Source organism: Manis pentadactyla, chromosome 4 (assembly GCF_030020395.1).
Source record: "Manis pentadactyla isolate mManPen7 chromosome 4, mManPen7.hap1, whole genome shotgun sequence".
NCBI classification, from domain to species: Eukaryota; Metazoa; Chordata; class Mammalia; order Pholidota; family Manidae; genus Manis; species Manis pentadactyla.
Genome location: NC_080022.1, coordinates 180,411,987 through 180,428,433, shown reverse-complemented (window position 1 = coordinate 180,428,433; position 16,447 = coordinate 180,411,987).

Below are 16,447 nucleotides of genomic sequence, written 5' to 3'. Positions count from 1 at the left end.
GGGATACTGAACATGTACCCCCCATCATGGACCAAATATCCCTGTCTGTGAACGATGCTTTGTAAACAGTCCTCTGTCTGAGCTGATCCTTTTTGGCAATAGTTCTCCTGAACCCACCTAGACTTTTGGTACTCTAAACGTATATGGTATATTTGAATTTACTTGATAATAATGGTTGAATGCCACTTTTATTTAATTGGTTCTGTACTATAGAAATTGCATGAATGCTCCACTATCAGTCACTAGTCACAATAGCATACTGGAGTAAGAATCCAACTGTGGATACAAGATAAGACATTTTACTGCTGTAAGGGATTGAAAATCGGGGAAATCAGGAATCCAAAACTATGAGAATTGGTATTATGTCTTCCCTGTTTTAATTTTAAAAACAAACAAAAACTGCCAGAAGAAAAATGACATAATATAAACAAATAGAGTAAACAAATAATTGCCTATTTGTTTAGCCTTGCCAATTCTTTCTTAACCTTTATGTTACTATTAAAAAGGATACTTCATTCCTTGTTCTCCTCTTAGGTGATGTGGGTTACAGATAACACTGTATTTTGAAGTATGTGAAAAGCATTTTACAATGACTGGTTTCTTTTCATTTCAGATTTCAAGACAGGGCACCAAACCAGACCCTTTCAAGTTTCAGGGAAAAGTCAGGTTTACTATTAAAGGATAATACAAATTTTTCGTTTTGAGACATGAATAGGGAAGTGAACTTTCATGTTAGAATGTTTCAGACATAGAAAGATCATATTCACAATTATTATTGTTAATTTAATTTTATGAGAATTTCCCTGTATAATTTATATCTTGGTTTTTAAGCCAACTGAAAAATAACTAGAATAAATTTTGCAAGAACCCCTTATATCAGAGGCGAGCAATCCAATAATCACTCTTTACCATGAAATCCTGTCAAAGCTATGTCGACCTAACCCTTTATCCCAGATGTGACCTGTAATATCTTCCTCAAAAATTAGTCTTTGGTTTCATGCTACAGCTACAAGAGCACCAGGTTGAATTCGTGTGAATGGGTCACCCTCACCCAAAATATGCTTTCCTTCCTGGAAACACAGTCAAAATCACACATCCTGAGCCATTTGGAGACCTGCCGTCATCTCTGTGTAAGCCAAACAGCACATCAACCTGATACTGGAACACACGACACTTTTAAAGCCCTTTTCTGCAGGAACAGGCCAACAAGAGGAGAATGGATCTGTAATTGTCTGTAGCAACTTCTAAAGAAGAATAAAACATGGTGGGAACACTGGATGGTATCAGACATGCAACAGAAGAATTCACCCATTTATAGGAAGGTAACAGCATCATTACCAGCAAAGGTGTCTCTTAATAAGCCATGCTGAGGGAAAAAGGCAATACCAATATATATTATGCAGAGAAAAAATGAAAATAGAAAAAAACATAGGCACACTAAAGTGCCAAAATGTCTTTGCTATGCTAAAAATGTATCAGGAGGACCGGTGTTTCTAACACATTTTTATTCAGTGATAATTAATTTTCATTATATTTCCTATAATGGATTTTTATTAAACATCTCCTATACTCTAGGAACTTTTGAATAGTTTACCTAACTTATTGTTTTCTCCCTGCCAGGTAGGCACCTGCTTCATCACACACATGAGGAACTAAGGACCTAACAGCTAAATCTGGGGTTAGAATTGCATGACTGTTGTTCTTTCTACTATTCCATAGCTGCTTTCAAACAGGTTGAAATTTACCTCGCTGGGTTTTTTTGTGTTATGCCCAGAGGATAACGTTTTCTGTATAACCTTGGACTTGTGCATGCAGGGAGAAAACCCTGACACAAAGATGAATACATTCTCTTGGCGAATTACATTAACAAATTAAATGTAAATCTGACCCAATGCCAAGTGGAAGATACCTAATCCTGGTGAGCTACACCAGATACTTTGCTTCCCAACTTCCCTTTAATTTCTGATCCTATTCAGAAATATGTTTCAGATAAAGCTGTTAAAAAAATTATACCCAGGCCTGCCTTATTCCAAAGTCTTTTCTCTTCTTCCTATACCACCTCTGCCATATAAAACCTCAAGAGGGACACACTAATTCCTGGATGCACTGTTCTGGTAGAAACACTAACTTGCATTCACACAGTAGCCAAGCATCTGGCTCTTTCCTTGGATTTTAGAAGCTTGTTCTTCCTGTGTCCAATCCACAGTATTTATATCTGCATGAAATTTTTACAGAATGTTTTCCCATTTGTGGAAATTTTGAGGATTTCAACACCTAAATTTCATCTGATTGTAGATGGGATTACAGCGTATGATTACAAAATATTAAGAAGAAATGGAATTTCTTTGGATTTGATCATTATTTTCCTGTGGAATTTTTTCCCCAGAAAAGCAGTAAGAGAACATACTCTTTCTTTAATGAGTCCCCATTACATATTTGGTACTTGTTCTTTACCAAGGAATATCCATTAAGGATAATAAGAATGAGACCAAATGTCTTCTATGAAAAGATTCTGGAGATAATATCACTGATTCCTAAGGTTCATATTTTTAAAAGAAATAACTTATGCCATTTGAAGCAAAATTGTAATGAAAAGTTTTGATTTTGTTGTATTAAAGTTCAAGAGATAGACAATCATTAAAACAAGAGCATAGCTTCAATGCATATAACTACTTCTTAAAAGCCTATTAAAAACAGCTTTTATTGTTTTGAATGAGCTAATATTCATCTCATAAATGTTCTTGATCTAAATCTAAATAAAAATAAATGACTTCTAGAAAAAATCTGTCCAGCATTAATAGCTCTTCTAAAACTTTAATTTTTTCCATCCAGTCACTTCCAAGAAAAACTATTTAGTGTTTCCAAGTAATGACGAATCAAACTAGGTAAGTTCTACTCACGGAACTTCAGAAAGATTACCAGAGGGAATAAAAAATGCTCTTAAATTTCAAGGGCACAAGTTTTTCTCCAACAACTATGGCACATTTTATGACCTTACAACTGAGGTTATACGAGCAGATGGTCCATCAGAATGAATGATCACAATGGCTCCGGCTTTTTACAACAATCTTGGCCAAAGTCAGGCTAAATGTCAATAAGGAAGATGAAGAGTTTTGTATGACTATTTTTTCGATCATATCTAAGACTCCTGACAAATACCCAAGCAGTAAATTATTTCCCTTCTCATTTATATTCTTCAGAGAATTAAAGGCATTTATTTGTTTTACAAGGAGAAGGGAAGCTCCTCCTTGATTCTCTATCATAAACCCAAATGCTGGGAATAAGCAAACAACAAGAAATGCTTATCTGAATACATAGGAGAATTCCCTATCTCCAAAACTCTCTTTCACCCCCTTCCAGTCCCATATGCAGCTGATGTCATTGCTGTCCCATGAATAGAGTTTCAGGTAGAAATGAAGCAGGAGGCTCTCCTTCACAACCCAGGAATCACCACGATTTCCAGTCTAGTCCAGTTTCCAGTTTAGCTATAGCTACAGGGTGAAGGCTGCCCATGGGGTTTCAGAGAGAGGCCCACAACCACAGGGCTCAGCACAGTCGTCCCAGGTATTACTAAGCCCACCTCTTTCTCTGACTCTTTTCTAATGACCTGTTTTCCATTCACTTCCATAGGGTCCAATTTATAGCTATACTTAGACCTTTTAGGGCGTTTAGGTCATTTAAAACAAAGCAAAAGGATTATAATTCCCTTCTTGTGTGCATTCCCAGAGCAAAATAAAACATCAGCACCCTCTGGGTTGATATATATTGCGTGCTAGAGTGTCAGTTCCCCCAGCCTTCCCTTTGTCCTTGTGTTTGTGTAGACCTGCTGTTCTCCCACATCTTAGGTTGGGACAACAAATAGAAATCTGGCAATCACCAGTAGAAATTCACAGTGCAGGACAGAGTAAAAGAGGTGCGCAAATCTGAATGACCAATTCCTGTTTCTCTTTGAAGGCACTGATTAATAAAGTTGTTTCAGGGACATCCCAGAGCTCAGACAATCTTTTTTTGAGGCATGAGGGAGCTGAATGAATCCAATCCATGGAAGCTACTGACATGGTCCTAGGCTATTACAAATCAATAAAAAAGGGTTTCAGGAACAGATACATGCATACCTGGTGGCCAATTCCAAAGACTCCATCTAGAATCATAGGATCTGGAATGAAAAACCTCTGCATGAGCTTCTGACAATGTCACTTCATTTTTGGCATCATCTGTACTTCCTTATTTATGTCCCTCTGATTAATGAAGTTGTCCAGGGTAGACTCTTTCAAGAGTCACTGAAATTTGTTCAGGAACAAAGGCCACAGGATAATAGTCAAAACTGAATGCTCAGTATGTACTCACTAAACTGTGACTACTTTGGGTAAAAAAAAAAAGTTTCCCCAAAGCGGTATTTCTTTTCTTAATAACAGACATTACTTTTACAGCAGTTTTAGATTCTCAGCAAAATTGAGAGGAAAGCACAGTGAGTTCCCTTATGCACCCTGTTCCCAGACAAGCACAGCCTCCCCCACTGCCAGCTTCCCCCACCAAAGAGGAATGAGCCTTCACTGATACATCGTAATCAAGCAAAGTCCTCAGTTTACCTTAAGGTTCACTCTCAGTGGTATACATTTTACTGGTTTTGACAAATGCATCATGACGTGTATCCACCATTGCAGCATCATACAGAATAGCCTTAATGCCCTATTTTGGTTGTATTTTCATGGATTCACTTAGCTAGTTATATGTATTCAAGTCTCCTTCTCTGTATAAATCCTGTGCTAGACAGTGGGAGTCTTCAAAGCCATGACCTAAAAAAAAAAAATTAATTAATAGCCTTTCCCTCAATTTATTTCCCTTTTCTTCATCTTCCTAACAGTAGAAAGAAAAAATCCAGAGACACTTCCAGCACCCTGGTTGGAAATATTCTTAGTAAAATCATCCAGAAACTAAGAGAAGAGGCTTTTGTTGTTTTAAGCTGCTAGGTTGTGTAGTTATCGGTACACAGCAATACATAACTAATACATACATTTATAGCAAGAGTGGGGCATTGCCAAAATACAAGCCCAAAATTTGGAATGGTTTTGGAAAGAGGCAGTGGGCTTTAAGGGCAACAGCCTGAGAACCTTGAAGAAACTGTCAACAGAAGCCTTGTGGTTATTCATAAAGCTTCAGGTGAAGGTGGGTCAATAAATGAGAGAAATATTAGAAACTGGAGAAAAAGGGATCTTTCATATGTTATGGCAGAAAGTTAAGTAACACCATTGCCTGAAGTTACGTGAAATTTAGAAAATATATCCAATAAACTGGGTGATCAATAGAGATGTATGTACTTACATATTCCCTTTAAATAAATAATAGTTATATTAATTGTTGTTACATAAAAGAAGGAAACTTTAAGTCTAGTAGGAAGACAAAAGAACAGCTTCTGTGGTATATTTCCTTATTCTTCAAAATACCTACTAGATCCCGTTGAAGTGTCCTTCTCTGAGAGTCTTACTCCTCCATCCTAACGAACTCTGACATGGATATGTGACATGCTTTAACCAATGAAATATGAAAGGCTGTGGCATGGACCACTCCCAAGCAGCAGTTCTAAGAGCTAGTACGGGCTTTGTTTTTATTTTTCCTATGGTGAAATGTCTCAGATAAGAGCTGCCCCATCAGTCTAGGTCCTGGAATGAAGAGATACAAAGCCAAACAATGGACATATATTGTGAACGATAAATAAAATGTGTTTAGAAGCCACTGTCATTTGTTACTACTTTAAATCAGCTTTGCCTAACTTAAACAGCTTCAGACAAGAGTTAGAGTTGAAGGAGGACAAGGACTGTGCTCCATGGACCTGTGGAAGAGGGCACTACAGACAGATGGTAAGGCAGATGCTGGCATGGTGGTGTGAGAGATCGCGGGAGGATTGTGGCTGTCTAGAATGTAATGTGGAAGCGGGTAGGAAGGGGGCTGAGGACACAGGAGCATATAAGATTGACAGGGCCACTTGTTCCATGTTCAGATAATTTGCCCACCTGCCATGATTGGGAGTTACTGAATTATGATGGGAGGAACAACATGCACAAATCCTATGTTAAAAAGTTAACATAAGTAACAGTATTATGGAAGATGAAGTCAAGTTGCATGAAACACAGGAAAGGAGGCCAGGAAATAGATTCAGGAAGATATGGTACACATATAACCAAGGAAATGGAGATGAGTGAAGAAATATGAGAGAGATCAAGAGAAAAAAAGTGAGAATTCAGTGATTAGGTTATGTTTGTGATATTATAGAAACACGGAACACAACAGTATGGCTTGGGTTAGACTGTTATTCTGAAACAGTGCCTCCTTCTCCCCAAGTCTCGATGGGAAGAGTGTATTTCTCCACTGCATTAGCACGCAGCTTATCCTAACGCGGTGGACGTGACGGTTTGCAAGGTCCAAGCCTAGGCCTTGGGGGTCATCATGTGTTTTCTCTCGTCCTCCTTGGGATCTTCCATTCCCCTTCACGGGAACATTTCCCATCAAGTGTACTGGTCCCAGAAATTGAGAACGTATGAAACAAACCTGATCTGAATCTGTAGCAGAAGCCCACGTCCAGCTGATCATGCCAAGACCAGTGAAGTGCCCCTACCCTACCCAGCTGCCGTACAGACACCGAGGTGAGAAATGAATTGTATGCCACTGAATTCTTAAGCTTGTTTTCTATCAGAAGTTGAGTGATACACCGCTGGAGTCACATTTCTAAAAATCTGAAACATTAGTAAATTACTATCCCCAACTCTATGTTCATTTTAAAAACAGCTGACTGCAAGTTTCCAGCCAAAATGCACAATCTTTTCTTTAAATAATAAAAGATCAATGGAAGAGAATTCTTATTCTGTTTGACATGTTTTCATTTGGGGGTTTCTTTTTAATCATTTATCCACATACAACTGTGAGGCAAGACATGCAGCTATAATTGTTCAAACTTCCTTGAAAATATGAGAACATGGATTTCTTTATTATTGATTGAGCAAGTTGACTGGTTCTCAGAAGCTGTAGCATAAAGCTATGTAAAATGTAAATATGTAAAAGTTAGTTTCATTTAGTCTTTAAGAGACCAGCTGAGATTAATCAATTATATGTTTCCAGGTTAGGTCAAGGCCCTTGTCCAAAATCCACTCAACAAAGACCTTTTAAATTTTCAACTTTTTCATCCTATTTAAATGCTATTGTTGGCTCTCTTTCAGTTTGAAATCATGTTTTCATTTGGGAAAACAGCAGTAAATAAAAGAGTGATAATGTTTAAGGAGAGAGTTTAATTGCCCACTTTCAAAAGAAGTTTACTTTAATACCCAAGGCATATGAAGATCATAGTCCAGACAATAAGGGGACATAGTAAACTGTACAAAAATCATCGACAGGTTCACCAGGATGGAATCTACGTCAGATGGTAATTTACCTTCTTTTATCAAATGACCACAAGCAGGATATTAGCTTTATTTCTGAAATATTCTATTTTGATTGTGTCATTTGATATATATGGGTTAGGAAGAGAGAGGAACCGAACTAGATCTTGTCTAAGGGAATGATACCCAGGCAATGCAAAGACTGCTAGAGAATGCCGATCGATGAGGAGGAGCACAGCTTTGTTTAGACTGGTTAATACGATATGTTGGGAACCAGATTTGTTCATGAAGTGCAAGGAAGCCTCCGTGTGACAGACAGTCCTGTTGAGGAGATGTCCTCTGGCTATGTGGGCAGGCATCAGGGACCTAGTGGCCCCCGCACTGCTTGGTGTCTTTGAGTCTGTTTTTAATTATGGAAGTACTACATCATGGAAGGGACATTACAAAGAAGGTAAAAAAAAAAAAAAAAAAAGGTCTCACCATTTTAACCTGTCTTCTATTCTCATTGTTGTATATCCTTTCCAGGATTTTAATAGAGCTTTTTGAGTAATTTCTAAGTGTCCAGTAACACTTACACTCTGCATTAGCGCCTAAAGTCTCATGACAACAGGCAGGAGTCCCCTCTTTTTAGACAGAAGAGAAGAGTTGGAGGTTTTAAATAACTTCTTCAAGGTTAACAAACTATCAAGTCACAGAGGTGTGATTAGAAAACTAGTTGTTTGATTTCCTAGCCCAAACCTCTTAATAAGGAGCATACATGGTTGTAAACGTTGTGTAAATACAATTTTGTACCCTGCATTTCCCCTTCAATGCCAAACTATATTTTCCCACATGAGAACAAAATCTGTTAACATTATTTTAGAAGTATGGTTTTCCTTAGTATAAATGTGCACTAACTTCCTGAACCATTCCTATAAGAGGACATTGAATTACTTCTGAATTACCATTTTAGTTTCATAATTAATACTGTAATGACTGTCTTAATGCATATAGCTTTCACATATTTAGGGTTATTTTTTTTTCCTCTGGCCTAAAATCCTTAGAACATTTTAAAGTTTTGTCGTTATTTTATGTGTAAAGTCTAAGTGAGATATTTTTCATTGTTTCCATTTTAGCTGGGACTTCAAAGCTGAAAAGTTACATGACAAATATTCCTCCCTTCTAGAGGGAGAGAACTGATCCTTTATACGTGACCTTCCCAGGGGGTTACCAAAACCAGATGCAGCCCCTCTGACCTACCTGCTTTTATATAACAAAAGTGAAGAATGCATTAGGAAGACAGATAAATAATTTTTCAGCACAATTGTCAGTAAGTCCGGCATTTCTCTTGCCCTCTTCTTGGCTCTCTTGAACAACCTCAGGCCAAGTGAGGAAACGTAGATTGATGTAAAATCTGGACAAGAAAGAAGCTAGTTCTCTCACCTGAAAAATTTAAAGGCAAGAGGTGGGATGGAGGTACTCCTCATGGCTGATCGCAGAAAGAACAGGAAGCCAAGCAGGCACAACAGAAGGCACGGAGGCAAGAGCCACCTGGAGTGGATCTCAGCGTATGGTTTGCCTGCCAGGGCTGAGCGCCACCACAGGGGAGGCCATGGAAAGTTTCCTGCGGGAAGCAGGAGTTGGGGGAGCGTCTCCCACCGCCAGCCAGTGGGGCTTTGCCCATGTCAGGAGTAGTATCATGGGTGTTTTCACTGGGTTCCTTGAAGAACCTATAAAATACCTCGAGACAGAACGACCAGCGTCCCAGTAAAAATGTCCATCCCAGGGCGCTGGCCCCAGATTACAATTGCACCAACTGGTAAATAATTTTTAAGCCCCAGTTTCTCCTCTCTGCCTCCATATCACCAGGGTGCAAGAGAGGAAGAGAATGGAATAAGAAGTGGAGAAATAATCAAGTGTCCACCTTCCCTACTGTAGGTTTTCAAGTCCCAAGTCAGGAGTCCAGGATAGAAGCTTGTAATAGGATGACATAATATAAGGATTTTATGTTTAGTTTTGTTTCTTAAGCTCAAACTGGACTCTAATACACCTGAGAATGAGTTTACCAGAAGTTTTTGTCCAAGAACAAGGAAGAAAGGCTCAATGCAGAAGTTTTAACAAACTATTGCCAAAAAAAATACAATTACATCACAATTTCATACCTCTGAACTTAGCTTATTCAATCAAGTACATGAAATTTCCAGTTGCATTCCAAAACATTTTTACAAATTTACAGTATCACCAGCGATGAAGGAAAATCAGTTCTATGATGCTCTTGCTAGCTTTAAAAATTATCTTTTGATGTTTATTATAATTAGGTGAAATGTGACCTCAGTGTAATGATAGTTTTTTATTATTAGCCTAATTGAACATTTCTCACTTGCATAGCTATTTTTTATACCTGCTCACTTATAATTTAGCTATAACATTGGTCATTATATCCATTAATTAATAATCTATTTTCTTTAAATTTGCATGTGGTATTAAGAAAAGAAACAAACTTCTTCCCCTATTTAATGCAACTGTTCGGGTAATCTGTAGTTTGCCTTTCAATATAAAATAATGTTTTCCCCTATGAATTTTGAAATGTATCAAGACTCCAACAGTCAACTTTTTCCTTTCAATTTCTCTCGTTAGAAATTTGGGGAAAACAATGTCTATTATTTTTCTTTATTCTTCTGTCATGAGATTTCTAATGTTCAAATGTTTGACTGTTTCACCCATCTGGAGTTCATTTGTTGAAAGGCTCAGAATCTGATAAGCATGAGTTGAGTGTAACAAGTTGGCTGGGAAAAGCCTGTTGTTTGTATGACCGTAGCAATTTCAGCAATATTCACATTCTACTTTAAAGCACAACAGTTGTTCTCACTCTCTATTAAAGACTGAAGAGATTTTCATAATGAAGTTCCCTACCCAAAGAATCCAGAGTTATCCCCTCTACAAATATCAAGCTGTCTTAGTTTGCTCTTTCCTTCCGCCACAGCCTCCCCAACTGGGATTCACACACCAGCCATTGTCGGACACCAAACGGCTCTACGGTTTGGTAACATCCAAGAGAGGCCATCACCTCTGAATCATTTTTTCCCCAAACATAAATCCCCGAGCCAACAAAGAAAAGTGGTATTTTTCCATCTCCATAATTCCTGTTATTTTAAGTCTATCCTTTAACCAGAGTGGCTTGGTGTTTCTTTTTCCTTGATAACTCACAGGTTCAAATGCAAAAAATTTATTATTACAAGGAACAATTATGAGGTTCAAAGCATATTGTACGCATTCCATGCTTCTAGCTTCTGGTACTGATATACGGAATGAAATACTTGTGGCTGTCTCCTCGCATGAAGTGGATGGGTTCCAACCACTGGTGGCGGGAGGCTTAATGAATGTCTGCCTGCATCAGACCCAACGGGGGCCTGGCATCATGGGGGGCTGCCCGAGTGCCACACTGCAGGCATCTCAAAAACAAACTTTTGACCATTAACTTAGTCATTCCAGTTTCTCTTCAGCGTCAACAATGGCAACCACCAAAGGCCACGGGGAAATGGCTTTGCTGATTTTCTTAGTTTGAACGTTATTCTAGATTTTAAGATCTGAAGATCTCTGCCCCAAAACATTGAACTAGGAAAACCACTGACCTTTTTTCACACCTTTGGTTTTTACTTCTTCAGTGTGGCACCTTCAGCCATTTGATAGCCCCCTACTTATCGTCCTTCTTATTGAATGAGACAGCAGGTTTACATAATAAAGCAAGAAAGCTTTTTCTTCTCTGTTCCCATCTCTTTCTCTGTAAGACCAGAACACAATAGTTCCCTTTTCTGTGCTCCTATAATACATTTGCAATTTTATTATAGAAAAATATTGTATTGTAGTGATGTGCATGCATGTTTGTCTCCCCTGGGATACTGAGAGCTTTCCTGAGGGCAACAATTCATCCTACTGATCTCCAGCTGTCAGCATCTGACACCATGTTTGATACCTGGGGAGTACTCAGTAGTACACTTGTATAAATGAATGATGTCTGATCTATGATACTTTGAACACCTCAAGATTTTTAAATCATCTGCACATCAATATCACGCTTGCAACAGTGTTTTTGCTGCTAGATGGTCAATAACTATCTCTAATAGTTCACAGAGCCCTAAGCAACGCTGGATTTTGGTACAGCCATATACTAAATTCTGTGTCCTTCAGTGTGCACGTAAGCACCGAACTGCACGTATGCACCCAAACCCTTACCTTTTCCCGCTGATGACACACATCAAAGAATAAATATCCTACCGCCCTTTGTGATTTGTGGCAATGGAACTTAATGCTGGCCCATAGAATGTGGGCAAAAGTTCTGTTCACCATTTTCCAGCTCAGCTCATAACAAAATTCCACAAGTGATCCTTGCTCTCTTTCCTCATCTGTTTCTGAGAGGAGAAGTATCTGAGAATCCAGAAGAAGGTAGACCTACAATATAGAAGGAACCTGAGTCCTTGAAGGACTGCATGTAAAGCTGCTTTTGATGAAGTCGCTGCTATGGACCATGACGTGAGCTGGAAATAAATCATCCCAGGGCTAGAGCTCTGAGATCATAGGGTTTAAGTGCCTAATACTAACCTTAACCAGTTTTGAAATTGGTATATATGAAATGGGGTGCTAACAAAGCACAAACCTAAAATCTGTGGCATTGGCATACTGATCAGCAAGGAACAGAGAAATTTATAGATGAAGATGGAAAGAAGGAGGTCTAGTCATGGTATTCCATAGCAAAACATACGGTAGAACTACGGACTACAGTACATAGAAAGGCAGACCAGACATCATGTGACTTTAAAGCCTGTAGTTCTTATACAAGAAGTTGATAAGAATGAAATAATGAGTCTTATGAACAAGAGGTTGATAAGAATGAGAGTCTATTTTCTACTATTCTACATTAAAATAATGCTACTCTTAGCAACATACAAGAGATGATCACAGACAAAAACTGGCTTGTACGGAGGCAGAAATCAAGGCAGGTATAGTATACAGAGATCAACAATTTTTATGGTTGCAAAAGTTGCTTCTGCACTCCAGGTAATAGAAACTGAAAAAGGCTTTTAATGAAAAAAATACACTAAGATTATTAATTAAAACACACATATACACCCACAAGGATAGAGATCAAGATCGTACTAGTGAGATCAAAAGTATGGGCTTCCAACATATTGTTTCTGATGGCTTTGAAGAGGCTGGGATTGGCTTGGAAGGAGGTAGACGGGGAAGCAAATAAGTAAATCAGACTTTAAGAAATATTGCAATAAGAAAACTTCAAAGTTAGTTACTGAAACATGGAATTATCTAGAAACAAAAAGTTTCAAAGGGGCATAAAAATTCTCAATCATAATATAAGTTGGTCATGGAAATGATAGTACAGCACAGAGAATATACCCAATGTTTCTGTAACATCTTGGTATGTTGACAGATAGTAATTATACTAGTGGGGGTGAGGATTTAATAATATGAGTAACTGTTGAACCACTGTGTTTCATACTTGAAGCCAATATAAGATTGTGTATCAACTATAACTCAGTTTAAAAAAGATTGAAAAGATGTTAATTTTGGAGGCATTGTACCACTAAAGATACTATGAGCCTAGACTACAAAGACTGACTTCTTGAGCTTTAAGAATAGTGACAGGTATAGTTTCCAACACCCACTTCATTAAGGCCACGGGACATAGTGGACAAAGAAGAACCTTCCAGAGGCCTGAGCAGGAACCCTGGAGAACAGTAGAGATGGGAGGTTCTAGAGAGCATAAATCGGGACCAAATAAAGAACTTTCTGTACCCAAAGGGTAGGTCCCTTCATAATATCTATCTAGAAGAATTTCAAAATTGCTGTGGATTGGAAACGGCTGTGTGTCTCTCATTCTTTCTTTTTCCAAATAAGAGTTTAAAATATGGTTTTCCTGTCTATATATGACCTTTGGATGTTGTGTGTCTATGTGTGTAAGTATATACAGTTCATAGTTCAAGAAACCTTCTTGAGTCCTGATTTAGGGGTCTGAACATCACCCAAGGGTCTGGACTTTGAGCCTGATGCAATGACGAGTAATCGCCTTGGGTTTTCTACCTTTGGGAAGGAAAATGCGTCCAGTGTGCAGTAGGAGGAGGAAATGGATGTTTGGTGACTGGGAACAGACTGGGCAGAGGTGGAGTAGCTAGCTCTTCCTCAAGTACATTTCCTTTCTTCCCCAAGCACGTGGATAGACTACATTTCCCAACTTCCATTGTTCTTAGGTGTAGCCACATAACGGAGTACTGCCAATGGAATATGGGCGGAAATGACCTTCACCATCTCCAGGCCTGCCCCAGACAACCACACTCTCTCCCCACATGTTCACTGAGTGGCAAAGACCCTGAAGCCCTCCAGGAGGGCAGACTCGGAAGACAGAGGAGCCTGGGCCCCTGAATAGTCCCTTGGAAGTCAGAACGAAAGGAATAAGAGCCCCACCAGAAACACCTGATGTGAATAAGAAAGAAACTTTTATTTAGTTAAGTCTCTGAGACTTGTTTTGTTTTGTTACAGCCTGTGTTAGCCAGAATGGTGACGCCCTCCAAAGATATCTACTTCCTACTCCCTGGAATCTGTGCATATATTAGGATACGTGGCAGAGGAAATTTGCGGCTGCACGTGGAATTTAGATAGCTTGACAACTGACCTTAGATAGGGAGATGATTCTGGATTATGTGGGTAGGCTCAGTGTAAGCACAAGAGTCCTTAAAAGTAGAAGAGGGGGAGGAGAGGAAGTCAGGGTGATGTAATGTCAGGACTTCCTAGTGCTGGCTCTGCGGATGGGGGAAGGAAATACAAGCCAAGGGATGCAGGGGGCCTGTAGAGTCTGCAGAGGACAAGGAAACGGATTCTCCTCTAGAGCCTCCAGAACAAAAGGCAGCCTTGCCAACATCTTGATTTTAGCCCAGTGAAACCCATTTTAGACTTGTAACCTACAGAACTATAAGATAATCAAATTTCTATTACTTAAGCCACTAAGCTTATAATAGAGCAGCAATAGAAAACCAATAAATGGTCATTAAATTTAAATTAGATGGCATTTTAAAAATCCCTCATTCCTCTCCTCCTGTCATCCAATCAATACCTGCTCTCGGATTGTTCATTCACACTGTGTAGAAGAGCATAAAACTGCTGCCTCCCAGAAAGATCTGAACTTCAGAGGTGAACAATGCATTACAGTTAATGCATAAATCTCTATGAGATGGAACTGCAATCTGATCTAAACAATGGGAGAATTATTATTCTGTCCATCAGAACAATAACATACAGTTCTCTTTACCTTCCAATGTTCCAGAACCTTCCTTTATCTGATTTCAGATGACCATTTGTTAAAGAGTGAGGAAGCTACTAGAATAGGGAATTGACCTCTAGGATACCTAAACTACACCTGAGACTAGTTACCTGCCTCAAAAATATTACATCACCACTCTAGCTTGATTTTCTGTCTTCAAAATGAAAGCAATTCGACTAATTGATCTTTCAAATCCCTTTGTTCTAAGCTGCTGTAAATCAAATGTGTCTGTATTTCTCTAACAGCTCTCATGGAAATAACTCATTAGTAAATATCAATTTCTGTGTGTTTCAATTTTTCTCACCATAGTTGTTCTATAACTAATGTGCACTAAGAAGATATAGGAAAACAGTGGGCTATGTTAGAATAACCAGTTGGGAATAAAAGTGTTTTCTTCACTTAATTGTTAAATGGTTAGGAGAAGTGGGATAACTGTCTTCCTTGACTCAGGCACAAACTGACCCGAGGACCTTAAATATTTAGTTTCATCAACAGATGTCAAATGTAGTTTGAATTACACACGTGGTGGCAATAGCCAAGAAGGACTGAGAAAGGGGTCTGAAAAGGAAGCAGAGCACAGAAACTCCATCACCAGAGAGGTAAGAGTCTCTCTGCTTCATGGACAGTTGTAAAATCCTGACTAGGGGTTCTGTTCACAGCTGTGAAAAGAATATCGAAAAGACAACCGTGACCAGTGATTGAGAAGCAGCTGTTCATTCTCCATGTCAATTATAGAAGAGGAACTGGCTTGATGGTACAGCAAAATGGATTTAATCGAGAGAAACATTGCCAAAGAGGAGAAGCTATTAGAGACAATGGAATAGGAAGGTGTAAGAGATCATGAAATCTACTTCTCTAAGAGCTGAAAAATGGTCAAAATTTTCTCAACCTCGTATGCTCTCTGAAGGCAAGAAGGTGTCCTGGGTTCATATCTTCCCAACTCTCAGGGGGAAACGTTCTGACCCCAGTCTCACTTTTCATGTTCCTTTTCCAGATGTCTGCACATCTATATATAGTGCACATAACTGATATGTTTTTCTGAGACTTCCCTCTACAGTAACCATGTCCCACTTTGCTATAGATCAACGTGAACAGAAAACTACAGGGGAGTCCGTGCGGGTCCTGAAAGTTCTGCCCGAGGTGGGAACTCTCCACGGAAGACACAGACTCCAAATAGCCAACTCTGCCAATCACATTGACAAATATCTCTCTTATACCATAAGTCCCTGATTTAAACCCACTGACCAAGAATACTGGCCCAGATCAGATCGTTCTGCAGCATCTGAGATGTATCCAAACCCCAGGCAACCAGAGGGGAGGGACCTGTCACCACGGGCCGTGAGGAAGGGAGCCTGTATTCTTCCCTGAAGATCTGGTCATTCTAGTGGCCAAGTCACTGCAGACGTCAGCTGCTGATCCTCAGGAAGCAGCCCCTGGAGCTGTGGATGACCTGCTTGCTTGCTTTCTATCAAAGGAAAGCATTTTGTTCCTGTCCAAATTCAAAAACCAAACCCTGAACTCACGGATTAAAGAAAACAGTCTGTAAACAGATGGGACAGACATGTTAAGACATTGGAAACATGCTATTTAAATTCAGACTAGTTAAACAGGATGCCCTTTTGTCACTGACCAAATTGTTAAATTGGTGCCTTGGCAGGAGCCTCTTGTACTTCTCTGAAGATTCCCTGGATCCAAGTCTCTGTGGTATTAAAACAAACAGAGTAAATATTTTCCTTGCAGTTTACATCTCAGATCTAAATATTTCCAAGCG